The 13086-nt window shown below is 39.3% G+C and overlaps 1 pseudogene; it reads left to right on the forward strand.

Moving 5' to 3' along the window:
• The first annotated feature begins 658 nt into the window (after positions 1-658).
• On the forward strand, positions 659-1327 carry LOC101031866 (small ribosomal subunit protein eS8 pseudogene; annotated as a pseudogene).
• The last annotated feature ends 11759 nt before the right edge of the window (positions 1328-13086 follow it).

Here is a 13086-nt window from a genome sequence, read left to right on the forward strand (position 1 = left end):
CATGTTATTTGCAATTTGCAATTGCAAAATCGTGGAACCAACCCAAATGCCCATCAATCAATGAGTAGATAAAGAAACTGTGAGATATATATATATATATATATATATATATATATATATATGATGTGTGTGTATATATATGAGATGAAATACTACTCAGATGAACAAATACTTTCATCTCATATATATACATGAGATATATATGATATATATGTGAGATATATATGATATATATGTGAGATATATCTATCTCATATGAGATATACATATATTAGTATTTCATCTCTTGTATATGTTGAAAGCATTCCCTCTAATAAAGGAATGAATTAATGGCATTCGCAGGTACCTGGATGAAACTGGAGACTATTATTCTTAAGTGAGGTAACTCAGAAATGGAAAACTGAACATTGTATCTTCTCACTGATAAGTGGGAGCTAAGCTATGAGGACACAAAGGAATAAGAATGATACAATGTACTCGGGGGTCTTGGGGATAAGGGGAGAGATCAAAGACTACAGATAGGGTGCAGTATATGCTGCTCAGATGATGAGTACACCAAAATATCACAAATTACTGCTAGAGAACATACGTAACTGAACACCACCTCTACCCTAGTAACTCAAGGAAAAATAAATAAATAAATAAATTTTAAAATGTGATGGGCATCTCTCAGGACAACTGGCATAAGCACTGCAAGACCGGAACTAGAGAAAGCCTTACCACAAGAAGCGAAAGTATGAGCTGGGGTGCCCATCTGGCTGCCAACACCAAGACTGGCCCCTGCTGCATCAACACAGTCCATGTGCAGGAAAGAAACAAGTAATACTGTGCCCTGAGGCCGGACATGGGGGATTTCTCCTGGGCTCTGAATGTTGTACTTGCCAAACAATGACCATCGATGTTGTTTACAATGCATCCAATCAATAATGAGCTGGTCTGTACCAAGAGCCTGGTGAAGAACTACATCATGCTCATCGACAGCACACTGTACCACAGTGGTGCTAATTCCACTATGCACTGCCCCTGGGCCACAAGAAGGGGGCCAAGTTGACTGCTGAGAAGGAAGAGATTTTAAACAAAAAGCAATCTAAAAAAATTTACAAGAAATATGATAAATAATAATAATAATAATAATACCAAAATCAGCACTCTCCTGGAGGAGTAGTTCCAGCAAGGAAGGCTTCTTCCATGCATCACATCAAGGCTGGGACAGTGTGGCAGAGCAGATAGCTACGAGCTAGAGGGCAAGGAGTTGGAGTTGATTTTAGGAAAAGCAAGGCCCGGAAAAGCAAACAAATCCTCATCCTTTCTGTCTTTCCCCATGTAATAAAAGGGTTTAGACCGGGCGCAGTGGCTCATGCCAGTAACTCCAGCACTTTGGGAGGCCAAGGCAGGTGGATCACGAGATCAGGAGTTTGAGACCAGCCTGGCGATTTATAGTAAAACCCCATCTCTACTAAAAATACAAAAATTAGCTGGGTGTGGTAGAATGTGCCTATAGCCCCAGCTACTCGGGAGGCTGAGGAAGAAGATTCACATGAACCCAGGAGGCAGAGTTTACAGTGAGCCAAGATCATGCCACTACACTCCAGCCTGGGCAACAGAGTGAGACTCTGTCACTTAAAAAAAAAAAATCTGGGTTATAGAATAAATTTCATGCCAACATATAAGGGCAAGTGAAAACTGTGGGTGAGTTTACCTATAAGAAGGAGTACAGTCCATACTGAGTAGGTTGGGTAGTGAATGTGGAAGAAACAGAAATAGTTGTGAACAAAAGGGACAATGTCTTGCTAGGAGCATTTTTCACCATTTCCCTAAATGTTGGCAGAGAAACACTGGAAAGCATATGATAAGATGCTGCTCAGATCCAAGTGGAGATACAAATTACTCCAACTGGGAGAAGGTAAGTGAAAACTCCAAAAAAAGAAAAAAACAGAGAGAGACAAGGTCCTAAGTCAAAATAGAGTCAACAGTATAGGGCAGAGAGGATGATGCTAATTGGGAAGAGTCATGTTCTTGCCTGGTGGCTATAGGGATGAATGCTGAAACAATACTCAAGTGTTGCTCAAATAATGAAAACCTAGAAGTGGTCTACATTGATTAAAGTTTCCCATTGGTTCTATTTCTCTTGCAAACTTGTGGTGCATGCTTGCATGTGAGGCACTGCCCATTTACCGGTGAGAAAAACGAGGCTCCTCTGAGATTTTCCAGCTAGACTCAGCACACTGCATTGGAAAAAGACTTGACTAATCATCTAGTTCATCTCTTGGTCTCCTAGGGAGAAGGCAACAAGTGCTGCTCCAAAGGCAAGTGCAATACCAGTCAGTGTCTGGGAAACCAGCTGCCAGGTGTTGCCTGGTGGATAAAGCACTGAACCGATGACCTGGAGAAGTCCCAAGTAGTCACCATATACCTGTCATTGACTGGGTGAACTTGAACAAACTGCTGACATTCACTGGCCTTAGATTCCACATCTATACACAAGAGAGTTACCTAGTTTTGATAATTACTGGGGTTCTTTCTACATCCAAAGTTTCATTACTTGAATTATTTCTTACTTGGTTACATGCTTTGGGTCTTTTTAAATTTTATTATTATACTTTAAGTTCTGGGGTACATGTGCAGATTATGCAGGTTTGTTACATTGGTATACACATGCCATGGTGGTTTGCCCCATTCATCACCCCATCATCTACATTAGGTATTTCTCCTAATGCTATCCCTCCCCTATCCTCCCACCCACTGCTAACCCTCCTTTGTTCCCCTACCCCCAACAGACTCCAATGTGTGATGTTCCCCTCCCTGCGTCCACATGTTCCTATTGTTCAATTCCCACTTATGAGTGAGGACATGCTGTGTTTGGTTTTCTGTTCTTGTTAGCTTGCTGAGAATGATGGTTCCAGCTTCATCCATGTGCCTGCAAAGGATATGAACTCATCCTTTTTTATGACTGCATAGTATTCCATGGTGTATATGTGCCACATTTTCTTAATCCAGTCTATCATTGGTGGGTATTTGGGTTGGTTCCAAGTCTTTCCTGTGGTGAACAGTGCCACAATAAACATACGTGTGCATGTGTCTTTATAATAGAATGATTTGGGTACATACCCAGTAATGGGATTGCTGGGTCAAATGGGTTTTTAATATCTCCACTCTAAAGATGATTGAAACAGAAGAAATTGAAGTTCCCACCAACTACCTTTACATATTATTACAAAATAGCTTTGGGGTGTAGGCAGGAGACGTTTATGATAACTAAGCTGACAAAGCTAGGCAGAACAAAAATTTAAGGAGTAGCAACCCATAAACATTCTACAATGAGAACAATCAACAGAGCTTTGCATGATCTGAGTGACACACAGGGAAAGCTGGTTTTCAGCTTAACCCATCTGGAGTATTCCTATTTGTAAATTATGCAGGTTCAATTATGTCCTTTTAACCATAATGTTGCAGGTATGAAGCACTCTGGTGAATATTATTATTATTAATTGAATTACACTATGGGTTAATAGTTCCCTGTGAATCAGAATTCAGTAAAATTAAACATCAGATTAAATATAATAGAAACACTGAGAATGTAGAGGAAAATTAAGATTCTGATAAAAGCCTTCAAGATGGAATAAATAAGATTAATTCAGCAATAAATATTTTTGAGTGTTTATTATACACACATCTTTGTGTTAGAGGTTATAGGATTTCAATTTTCTAATTTGAACTTGAAAGGAAATTTTACTGTATTTGAGTTTTTTAAATTGGGACCATTCTTGTGCCTACTAGGGAAGTTAAATGTTAATCCCTTATCCGGAAGTACCATAACCATCTCTTTAGATTACTCTTTGATAATATATTAGGCATATGAGGTTTCTGCTTCAAAAGGAGCTATTTTTATAATTTTTCTGTAAACAAAACCAAACAAAAGCAGGTACTTCAAATGTTTCCTTGGACACCTTTGCCTTAAGCAAACAGTTTTGTTCATGCATCCCTTTGAGTCTGCCTCATTCTTTGGGGCTGCACTGACATTTGCTTTTCACAAAGCAAGAAAACCTTTACGGTCTTGTTTTGCTGCTCCCTATCAAAGGCATGCTGGGTGATGCCCATGAAAGTCACAACTGCAGCTGAGAAACATACTGATGCCACCTACCAGGCTGTGGATACCAACAGAGAAGGCTACTTAGCAGCTGCCTCAACTTTCTAAAATGGCCTAAAATTGCTCCTCTGCTTGGTCTTGCTGGTGACGTCCAGGCAGAAGGTAGTGTCCTGCTTTCCCCATGGGACAAGCTGCCTGAGGACTTTGGTCCCTGGGAGGCCCACTGTCTCAAGCTGGCCCAGCTCAGCCCAGCCCAGCTGCTGACTGAGGTGCCCCCAGCTTCACCAGCCTCCACCACACAAAGGCTGTGCCTCCTTCCACAGGGAGATAGTTTATTGCTTTAAATAGCTGAGGGTAGGCAGGAGGGTATCTGAAGAGCAGTACGCAATTCTAAATGGCTCATTTTAATATCTCTGAGTCTGAATCCCTAGCACATACCTGAACAAATACCAGCATAACTGCTATCATTAGTAGGAGAACAAAAGTCTTTTCTTCAAAAAGATACTGTGTATTCCTTAAGAAAACTCTGAACAAATAAAGTCTCATGGTCTTAGACTCCTGTTTCTTGGCATTTAATAGATTATAGGCCTACTTTAGGGAAAACTAAATGTTAACCCTTTCTTAGAGATCACACTAATAAATGTTGTAAAAGGGGCATCAGACTTGTATTCAAAAGCCTGAGGTCTGATTTTCATCCCTTCTTCTTGCCAAGTGTGTAAATCAGGAAGGTTCACTTCACCCCTCTGTATCTTGGTTGACTCAAATGTAAAATGAGGATGGAGTAGTTGTAAAAGTTATGTAAGATAATGCCAGAAACACAGTAAGACTTGATAGATATTCCAAGAACAAAAATCCTATCGTGGGCCAAGCATGGTGGCTCACACCTGTAATCCCAGCACTTTGGCAGACTGAGGCAGAAGGATTACTTGAGGTCAGGAGTTAGAGAACAGCCTGACTAATATGGTGAATCCCATCTCTACTAAAAATACAAAAAGTAGCCAGGCATGGTGGCAGGCACCTGTAATTCCAGCTACTTGGAAAGCTGAGGCAGGAGAATTCCTTAAACCCAGGAGGCAGAGGTTTCAGTGAGCTGAGATTGCACCACTGCACTCCAGCCTGGCCAACAGAACTAGACTCTGGCTTAAAAAAAAATAAAAAGGAAAGGAAAGAAAATCCCATCATAAATGTGAAACATTTCCTGACCAGCCTGGCTACCAGGGAGCTGCCTCACCGTGATCTCATGCCAGTCTTCATGTGTTTCTCTTCCTTCACTGCATGGGCATCAGTTTGAGTCTTTGTTGTTACTGTTTATTTCCCATAGCACCAATGCAATCCTTGCACCCAGCAGGCATTCAATAAATACTAATTGATTGATTGATTAAACTTGAATTTTAACACCATCTCAGCACCTTTGAGAATCAGAGAACTCCTTATGCAAAAACTAAAGCCATTTACCCAACAAACACAAGTTTTCAGAGAGCTTTGTTTCTGTGAGAAAAAAAAAAGCATTGGCCCTGGAAAAATAAATACTTAGGTTCAAAACAGTTTTGGCTTTGTCACATACTGAGTGAACTTGGGCAAGTTACTCAAATGGAGACAATACAACCCATCCTGCATGACTGTTGTAAGAACCAAATAAGACACACGGTGTCTAGTACATTGTTAGTGTTAAGAATGGTGAGGTTCTATTAAAAGGTAGCATGAATAAATACAATACATAACGTTTCTTCTAATCATTCATTGGTAGATCATTTTTAATTAAACTAAGACATGTTATTGATATACTCAGATTCATGTTGCCCCCATCCCCACCAATTTAAACGAGGCTGTGCTATGGTAATTTGGCCAGCAGCTTTTGAGTTCAGGTTATAGAATACCCCCAAAATGCTGGTACATATAAGCAACAAATCCTTAAAAGTACTTACAACTCTCTAACATTAGATTGAAAGCAGGTAGTTAAACTTCACAGGATAACGATAACTGGTTACATGAGCTGACAAGAAGACTAATAGGCTGTCAACAAACACTTCCCTTCCAGACATGGTTTTAGGAACCTACATAATAATGTGGGAACCAAATCAATGTTGGCAAAGCTTTTTTTTTTTTTAGACAGGATCTCACTGTGTCACCCAGGCTGGAGTGCAGTAGTTGATCTCAGCTCACTGACACCTCTACCTCCCAGGTTCAAGCAATCCTCCTGCCTCAGCCTCCCGAGTAGCTGAGATTACAAGAACACATCATCATACCAAGCTAATTTTTGTATTTTTAGTAGAGGTAGGGTTTCACCATGTTGGCCAGGCAGGCCTTGAACTCCTAATCTCAAGGGATCCACACACCTTGGCCTCCCAAAGTGCTGGGATTACAGGCGTGAGTCACCGCTCCCAGCCAGCAACGCATTTTTAACACTGGCAAATTGCAAAGAACAGAATATTTGAGATGGGAAAAAAATGAAACATTTACTGGACACTTGTTCTCTACTGATCATTTGCACTAGATACATAAAACTGTTTTCCTATTTGATTTCTTATATTACAGAAGAACTTAGAGTCAGAAAGTTAAGACTTAACTGGTATCACAGAGAGAGTTAATATTAAGGCCAGGATTAGAACCCAGGGACAAGTAAAGACATTTTAAACTCTCATTCTTTTCCAATAATCTCTGACTCGTCAGGCAGGAAAAGCCCTACAATTCCTGCTCTACCAGTGTAGAAAGAAGTTCACCACCACCACCACCACTTCTCAACATGGTTAAAGAATCCTCAAGAAGTCACAACCACTACTTGTACCCCCCTCCACCTCCATGCTCTACCAAAAGATACTACACAGCACGTGACGCAGCTTAAACATAGAAGGGCAATGAAAAAAGCCATATAAGGAACAAAATATATAATTGATTGCCTTCATTTTATACTGAAATGGAAGCCCAGCAAAGCTAAATAATTTGTCCAAAGGCAGAAAACAAGACAACAGGAGAAATATGACCCTAATCCAGGGATCATATTCCAGTGTCTATTGGACAAGAGATCAAATATTCTTTTCTGTTACCTTTTATCTTCTGGACACTGTAAATCTGTGGCTCCTGAACCTAAGCAAGCATCAGAATCATCTGAAGCGTTTGTTAAAGGATAGAGGCATGGGTCCCTCCCCTCAGTTTCTGATCTGATAGGTCCAGGTTAGGGGCTGAGATTTCCTTTCTGACATTTCCAACAATGCTGATGCTGCTTGTCCAGAGACCACATTTTGAAAATCACTTTTATAGAATTGATGCTTGTTTTCATGTTTTAACTTTTAACTTTAGAGCCAAAGTTTCTTCTTTCAACCTGTTAAGAAGACAACTCTAAGTTCTAATCAAGCTTTACTGGGATTGCAAATGCAGAAAGAAATATCCTTGGGCAAGTACAATAGTATCATTCTTGCAGGAAAACTGTTGGACATAATCTGTACAAATCATGACAGGACCCTGGAGGCAATGTGGTCTTTAACTTTATCTATTCCAGATTTTTTCAGAGATGCCACCTGCAATCTGTTAGAGCAGTGTTCACAATCTTTTCCATGAAAGGACATACCTAGCAAAGGATAATTTTTATACCACACAGGAATAAAATTAGAGGCTCCTAATGGCAAGAAGTAGCCTGCCAGGTTCTCTGGACATTCCAGGCCCTGTAGAAATCTTGCCATCCCCATGGCTAGGGGGATAAATGCTTTTTCCAATATGAGCTGACTCGTGGCACTTTAGTATTCTAAACATAAAATGCCCCCAATATTAGTCTTTTTCTTTTTATTAAAGATAGCAATGGGATCCCAATTATCAAAAGGAATTAAAATAGAAACATCTTACGCAGGGAGAAAAAAAATCACCTCAAAATGTGAACATTGCTGCTAAATAGTAATTAAGGAGACTAGAACTCAAATTATTTTCCAATTGTTAGATTCTATGCCTGCATCTTATTTTTTTGTTGTTGTATGAGAATAATTTTATTTGACTTATTCTTTATATCATTAAAACCCCCTTTAGCTGATTCACTGAGTCTAAGAAAACATTTATGTTAGATGTATCATTACTGGGTACGTTACTAAGAATAACTCTGCCAATGAAAAAAAATATGGCCCATGCTTTCCTATTACCTAGAAGTAGAACTTTAAGCTTACAGATGGAGCTCTTTTAAATTCAGTTGGACTTAGTTTCTATATGTCACTCATAGTGCACCCAAAAAAAAAAGAAAAATATGCTAACCTCATCACTTCCTGTTCTGCATATGACACTGGTCATTTCATAACTCCTCCATGATACCTGTCCTTTCTACTCCATACCATGCCTCAATTCATCATTATAGTGATGCAAATGTTTTCTAAACTGATAAACTAATGTCTCTAGAATTTTCTTTCCATCTTCCAATATCCATTCTGCAAGTTTGAATGTCCATGCTCAAAAATGACCACTATATTCCAGTACCACTGGCCTATGATGATTACAAGATGTACTCTCAGTTCACAAATGTGAAAACCTTTCTTAAATACATCTTAGAGTGAATAAAACATGAAAATTCTATTTAATATTACTAAGAGCTCATGGAGAAGCAAAGGCCCCGAGTTTCAAAATGACCACATATTCTTTTTATGAAAGTATGCTCTCCTTAATATAACAAAGCCTGCTCATGAGATTTAAATATCCTTTTCTTGGAGTTTTCTTTCAAAGGAAATCATATTCTGAAATCCCGAGCCTCTATTCTCAACTGCTGTCTCTGGAGTAGACATGGCCGCAGATGATTCTAGTCTAGGATGTGCACAGGGCTTAGCAAATCATATTCCTTTTGTGAGTAAGGTCTTGCTGTATCACCCAGGCTGGAGTGCAGTGGCATGATCATGGATTGCTGCAGGCTCCACCTCCCAGACCCTCCCAAGTAGCTGGAACTACAAGCACACATCACCATGTCTGTGTAATTTTTTTTTTTCTTTTTTGGTAGAGACAAGGTATCGCTATGTTGCCCAGGCTGGTCTTGAACTCCAGTGCTCAAGTGATTCTCCCATCTTGGCCTCCCAAACTGCTGAGATTATAGGTGTAATCCACCACACTTGGCCCCAGATTGTTCTTTATGTGCCATGCAATATTTACATGTCAAACTTTTCGCCAGCACTACAAACTGAGCATTATCCTAGGCTGTCATAAAACCACTGCATTACCCTAGATTGTCACATCCCAACCACTGCATTCCAACAGGACTCCTGTCTGGGAGTCACAGTGAAAGTCCCTGGGAAGCAGCGTTTTCTGGGTGGAGTAAAACTCCAGACTGCTAAGATATTTTTCATTCAAATCAGTTCAACAAGTACTTTGTCTAAAGTCCTTTAATATGCCCAGCACTCTTTTTCAAATTGTTTTTTAATTTTGAAAAATTATATACATTTACAGTATACAGCATAACCTTTTGATATATATCTGCATTGAAGAGTGACTAAATCAAGCTAATTAACATATTTATTACTTCACACACTTTTTTCTTTTGTAGTGAGAATATGTTAAATCTACTCTTAGCAATTTTCAAGAATACAATACTATTAACTATAATCATGTTTTATAACAGATATCTTAAACTTAATCCTCTTCCATAACTAAATGTTGCATCCTTTGACTCTCATATGATCCAACAACTTGACTTCTGGGTATACATCCAAAAGGAATGAAATCAGTATGTCAAAGAGATATCTGCACTTTCATGTTTATTGTAGCATTATTTCCAAGAGCCAAGATCTGGAAACAACAAAAGTGGCCATCAGTGAATAGATGGATAAAGAAAATGTGGTATATACATATAATGCTAATCAACCTTTCAAAAATGAAATCTAGTCATTTGTGACAATATGGATAAACCTTGAGGATACTATGCTAAGTGAAAGAGGTCAGACATAGAAAGACAAATACTGCATGATCTCATATATGAAACTCAGCACTTTTAAGTCTGGATTGTTTAGGGGTGAGGGTTACAGATTATTATGGCAAAGACAGTCCTCTCCTCAAATGGCTGATGTTTTGTCTAAGGAAAGAAGGCTTGGCCACGTTAAATAATGAAGGGAAAACTGAAGATACAGGTAAATCTCAAATATTTCATTTAAGTTGAGAAGTACTGCAGACGCCAAGCAGAAAATATTGGGAGTAGTTGTGGTTGTAGTATTGGCTGGAGTTATCAGGAGATGTTTCATGGTGAACATGGATATAAGTTTGTTCCTGAAGGATGCAAGGAATTCAGTAACACAGAAGGGCAGCTCCAAGTCAACATGAACAAAACTGCAGAGATGGGTACAGTGAACAGACATGTGAAGATGGAGTTAGGTGGGCTACATGTAGGTGATTAAGCCCACATGTCACCAAAGCAGCAGCACAAGCACAGAGGAGCAAAAATTTAATGTGGACTTTCCTCCACAATCAGAGGAATATTTACTGTCTCAGCCAGAGGACTTGGGAGTCTTGGAGTAAAAGTCTGAAAGAGTATCATAGGAATATAATTGTCCTTAGGTAGCTTTGGTGACAGGCCAGGTCTCACTAAGGCAGGCCTCCGTAACAACTGTTTCAGCTCTGACTGAGTGGTTAAGTTAAATATTAGAAGCTGAAAGAGCCAGTGGCTTTATGCAAAGGCTGGAATGTAACAAAAGCCCACCAAGAGTTTTGCCTAGGCGTTTCCTGGGCCTTAAAGCATGATAAAATAACAACGGAATTCTTAGTAGGACCCATTTAGGATAAAACAAGTTTTACTGGGGGTCTGAAGAAGCTCCCCAGGCCTCTGCAAATAAGTTTATTGGGGGTCTGAAGAAACTCACCAAACCTCCATGATTTAGCAGGAGACAAGATAAGGGTAATCATCCCAGCACCTGGACTCATTTAGATTATGTAAACTTGTTAAGGCTCCAGGAGAAGGTCTTCAGGACTCAGACCTTAGTTATGGATTAAAAGAAGTTAATCACTTAGGTCTTCTGATGAATGCACACTTACATTCATCACCTTAGAAGGTCTGTAAGCTCTTGAAGACTTTGTAATTTTTGAGTTGGTCTGGTGATATTTTCCATGCCTTCTTCCTGTAACATGGAGAAATTAAAAAAAAAAAAATCTTCCTCCCCAGTTCATCTACATCTCGTTATTGGACCACAAGAAATAGCAGCCCAACTCTCAGTTTCGTCTGGGAACACTTTTTCCATCTTCCAAGTGTATGTGAGACACAGATAACACTAGATCAAGTAATAAAGCACTTGAACAACTATGTTTTATATAACCAGATGCAGTTACTTTTAATTGTATATACCTGAATACACTCCACTTTGAATATATTTCACTTATCTATACCCATGGGTGGCTATCTTAGTGGCATTCATAGTCCAGGTATATTGTCCACATAAACCTACTTTAGCCCCTTAACAAAGGACGTAAGATTAGAAGTTACTGTCTCCAGACAAACAAAACCTGAATATCTTGATGTCAGGTATCTCTTACTACAATATAAAGTCATATTTATATTAAATATCCCCAATGATAGCCTTAGCCTAATTGTTCTCAACTAAGAGGAAATATACCACACAGGGTATATTTGTGGATGTATGGAGATATTTTGTTTGTCACAACTGGGTTGGGGGTTGCTACCAGAATATCATATGTATAGAAGCCAAGGATGCTTCTATATGATGTACAGGACAATCCTACACACACACACACACACACACACACACACACACACAAATTCTCTGGCACAAAATGTCAGTGGTGCCAACGTTGAGAAACCCTGCTTAATTCTTACCAGTTTACATGATGATTAAAACGCACACACATACACTTAAAAAATACAACTTCATTCTCTTTCCCTAAGAACTCTCCAATAAGTTGTCTCAAATGGTTTTGCCAGCTGAGTGCTTTTAAGTTCTGGACCAAATATAGCTTTAGAAACAAGAGTAAATTATTTTGCATAAAAGTCTAGAGATCAGTATATCCAGAGTTGCTTAACTCAGAAAATCAGTGGCGTTGGGTTTTCAGATACTTTTCTAGTTGTTTTACGTATGTGTCTTTCTGATCACTATGGTAAGCTGAAAACTTTCCCACAAAAGTTATTCATGTCCTAATATCTAGAACCTGTAACTATTACCTTATATGACAAAAAAAGGTTCTTTGCAGATGTTATTGGGTTATGGAGCTTGGGATGGTGCAATTATCCTGGATTATTATAATTATAATAATTATTATATTATTATAATTCCTAGAGGGAATCTCACATATACCTAATTGAGAGGGCAAAGGGATATTTAAAAACACACAGAGGAGGAGATGAGAAGACAGAGCAGGAGAGATTTGAAGATGCTGGCCTTAAATATTGGGGTGATAGGATCATAAGCCCAGGAATGCTGACAGCTACCAGAGATGGAAGAGATAAAGACTCTCCTCCAAAGCATCCAGAGGAAACAAGGTCTTGTTGACACCTTGATTTTGTCCCAATGATACTAATTTTGGATTTCTGATCTCTGTAATTGAGAGAGAATAAGTTTCTGTTGTTTTAGGGCTCCAAGTTCGTGGTAACTTGTTAAGTAGTCACAAAACGGCTGCCACAAATTCAGGTATCACTTTCCCATACAGCTGGTTCTGGAAGAAGAGAGAGAGCCTCTTCTCATGCATCAGTAACCTTCTTCCTTAAATAAATAAAACAAAGGAGGAAAATCTTTCCCAGCAGCCTCTAGTAAGTTTTTCCATAGGTTAGGTCTCAATGGCCAGAATAATGTCACATGCCTACAGCTAAAACAGTCACAAGAAAAGGAAAATTAACAAAGTCATGATTAGCTTAAATCAATCATGGTGCCTCCTCTAGGGCCCAAGGGAGGCCAATCTTCCCTGAGTGCATTTTTCTATGGTTAAAACAAGACTTTGTAGACATGGAAGAATGGTCTGAGAGCTGTTAGGTAGGCACCCGACAGTGCTGGTTTTCTTCACCCTGCCCATGTGGCCATGTCTGCTGTGATGGTGCTAGGGACTGC

This window comes from Saimiri boliviensis, chromosome 13 (assembly GCF_048565385.1).
Source record: "Saimiri boliviensis isolate mSaiBol1 chromosome 13, mSaiBol1.pri, whole genome shotgun sequence".
Lineage (NCBI taxonomy): Eukaryota > Metazoa > Chordata > Mammalia > Primates > Cebidae > Saimiri > Saimiri boliviensis.